This window comes from Lactuca serriola, chromosome 3 (assembly GCF_051521515.1).
Source record: "Lactuca serriola cultivar US96UC23 chromosome 3, Lser_US96UC23_V15, whole genome shotgun sequence".
NCBI lineage: Eukaryota > Viridiplantae > Streptophyta > Magnoliopsida > Asterales > Asteraceae > Lactuca > Lactuca serriola.
The window spans coordinates 265613822-265617443 of NC_136410.1; the positions used below are offsets into that span (position 1 = coordinate 265613822).

General features: G+C 34.9%; 1 non-coding gene across 1 annotated transcript; it reads left to right on the plus strand.

Annotated features, from left to right (window-relative positions):
- Positions 1–1581: 1581 nt before the first annotated feature.
- TRNAK-UUU (transfer RNA lysine (anticodon UUU)) lies at positions 1582–1654 on the plus strand. Its single transcript has one exon. It is a non-coding gene; the product is annotated as a tRNA-Lys (tRNA).
- The last annotated feature ends 1968 nt before the right edge of the window (positions 1655–3622 follow it).

Consider the following 3622-nt stretch of genomic DNA (forward strand, 5'->3'; position numbering starts at 1 on the left):
GACTACCGCCCATATCCTTAACCAAGTCCCTACTAAGAAGGTTGCCAAAACACCTCACGAGATGTGGACAGGGAAAGCTCCCTCGTTAGCACATATCAAGGTTTGGGGTTGCGAGGCTTTCATAAGACGAGATACTCACGACAAGCTTGAACCTCGTAGTAAGCGATGTATTTTCATCGGCTACCCGCAGAAATCCTTTGGATATCTCTTCTATAGACCGAAGGACAATGTTGTCTTCGTTGCGAGGAGAGGAGTTTTCCGAGAGAGAACTCATAAGCCAAGGAGACAGTGGGAAACAAATCGAACTTGAAGAGATTCAAGAGCCGATAGATGAAGGAACCTCTACCGCTGGCACTCAACCCGAGGAGGAAACTCCGGTTGAACCGATTGACGAGTCCTTACCTCTTAAACGTTCCGATAGAGTTAGAGTTCAACCCTAGTTTTATGGTTTTCATATTACTACCGAAGGGGATACGTATATTAGTGATGGTACACTAATAAATCTTGATGAACCTAATAGCTATAAGGAAGCCATGGCAGGCCCAGAGTCTGCGAAATGGAAAGAGGCAATGGATAGCGAGATCCAATCCATGTATGATAACCAAGTTTGGAATTTGGTTGATAATATGCCCGGACGTAAGACCGTTGGGTGCAAATGGATCTTCAAGAAGAAGATCGACGTGGATGGAAACGTACACACATAAAAAGCGCGATTGGTCGCGAAGGGATTTACTAAAACTCCCGGAGTTGACTATGATGAGACCTTCTCACCAGTTGCGAAGATAAAATCTATTAGAGTGATGCTAGCTATTGCCGCATTTCATGATTATGAGATTTGGCAAATGGATGTCAAGACCGCTTTCCTTAATGGAAAGTTGGCTGAGGATGTTTACATGGCTCAGCCAGAGGGGTTTGTGGATCCGAAGCATCCGAATAGAGTGTGTAAGCTTGAGAAGTCAATTTATGGACTTAAGCAAGCATCTCGCAGATGGAGTCTTTGCTTCAATGAGAAAGTCAAAGAGTTTGGATTTGTACGAAGCGAAGATGAATCATGTGTATATGTCAAAGCCAGTGGGAGTATAGTAAGCTTCCTCGTTCTATATGTCGATGACATATTGCTCATAGGAAATGACATCCCGACTCTGCAGGAAGTTAAGTCCTGGATCGGGAAGTGCTTCTCTATGAAGGACCTCGGAGAGGCTTCTTACATTTTGGGAATAAGGATAGTGAGAGAAAGAAGTAAGAGACTAATAGGACTTAGTCAGAACACTTACTTACATTTTGGGCTCACACAAACAAATATTAAAATTTCCTTTTTTTAATTAATATGATTTTAATAATAATTTGTTTCGGTTAATCAATATAAGCTGTTAAAAAATAAATGTTAACCAATATAAGCATGGTTTTTAGGCTTTTTGCTCTCATTTCTTAGCATCCCTAGGCACATGTGCACCATAAACTGGCCAATCAATGAATGAGGTCAAATAAAAGACGCCTCTCTCTCAATAAATTCAGAATTAGGTTTTCAACTTTTCTTTTAAATAAACAATATATTAATATCATTGAAAACAGTGTCATCTGGCCGTTCTAGCTCAGTTGGTAGAGCGCGTGGCTTTTAACCACGTGGTCGTGGGTTCGAGTCCCACGGATGGCGTTTTGCATTTTTTTAAAAAAAGAAAATTTAACTCCAAAATATATTTACTGAATTTCTAAATATATTGCTACTTTTTGTGGATATAATGATTTTACTTATACATCTAATTATTTGAATAAATTAACAAATAAGATTTAAGTATAACCATATTAATATGTTTTTGGGTAATTACATGTTGGATCAAATAAAATAAATAAATTGAAAGGCTAAGCTTTATTAGAAACGAGCTAGTAAAAAAAGACAATTACACAAAAATACGTAACAATGGATTTTGCATAAAAGTCAAAGCGATACTAACTTTTTTAGTTTATTTTGGAAAACCAATCAAACGATGCAATCACAAATTCACAATCCTTTTAACAATGCAACTTCTATAAAAACAACGTTGTTCTTATACCTCTAAATCATCCAAAGCTTTCATCTTCGCCTTGGTCAACGAGACCATATCTACCCAAAAGAATAACTATGAAATGTTTATCAAAGATAGAAAAGACGGATCTAACCACTTAGAAATCGACAACCAAAGATGAATGACAACCTCACAAAACAGATTAAGGTCTTCATGTTGACAATTACAAAATAGGCATAAATTAGATGAACATCAATGTCCCTAACGACCATATTAAATAGGACCGTTCACTATTCGGATAAAACCGAATTATCCAATTGGACAATTTGGATTGAACTATTTGGTTCGGATATTCGGATTTTTGGATTGGTTTTCAACAAAACCGAATTATTATTTTGGATTTCGGATTGGTTTTGGTTTATAAAATAAGAACCGAATAATCCAAAAAAACTGAATAAATATTTATTATTTATCTATTTATAATATATATATCTATAATTATTTATTAATTTTGTAATTTATATTTTCAAATAGGCTCAAAACGTTTCACCTGATAAAAAAAACATTAATATGCATTCACTCGAAAGTTTTGTATGTATAAAATATTTAACTATAATATATCTTCTTATTAGTTTTTTTATAAATTTCAAATCACAACTAAATTATTTGTTTTTGCTTCTTGTGTAAAGTTGGGTAATATTATAATTATATGTCGTTTAAAATGTTTCGGTTTTTGAAAACCGAATTATAAAAACCGATCCAACCGAATTGTAATTGGATCGGATCAGATCGGATTTGAATTTAGTTTGGACAATTCGGATCCATGTTTTGAAAACCGAAATCAATTTGGATTTACTTGATTGGATCGGATCAAACCGATCCATCCAAACGAACACCCCTAATATTAAGTCTGGTCGGGATTTTGTTCAAAACAATTTTGCATATCTCTACATGCACATGAGGATATTAATCTTATCGAGACATATTTATTCTAATGTTTACTAATATTACCCATTTAGAGCATGATATTATCAATGTAATATCTAGTACAACTAGCTAGGGTTTAAAATCTCACTTTCATCTATCCATAATATTAGTAAGAGAAACATAACTAAGCATATCTATCAAGGTCGAGAGTCCATATCATACCATTGATCAACAATGAAACACAACTTATTTGTCTCTAATTCATAAAGCCTAGGAAACCGGTCCATTAGCCTCATATCACCCACCGAAAGGTCCTCCCAACAACATGTAAGAGCACAATTGCCAACCCTTTTTCGCACCAAAGAATGAGGTATGGTGTGATTTTCATGCATTTTATCAAACAATTCAACCATAGTAGACCAAACTCCACCACCCTTCGACTTTTCACCAAACTGCCCCAAAACCCCCACGCAATCCATGAATTCCTTTCATTACCTTAGCCCAAATAAATTCACTTCGGTAAGAATTATCCATCTCCATCTACCCTAATAAATAAGAATAATTTTGTCACATGTCATATTCTCCTTCATTTTGACACTTGTCATTTTCTAGATTTTTTTAAATTATTTAATATTGACTTGTCATTTTTATAGTTTTTTTTTCTTTTTTATTCAAATCTTACCTATTAAATG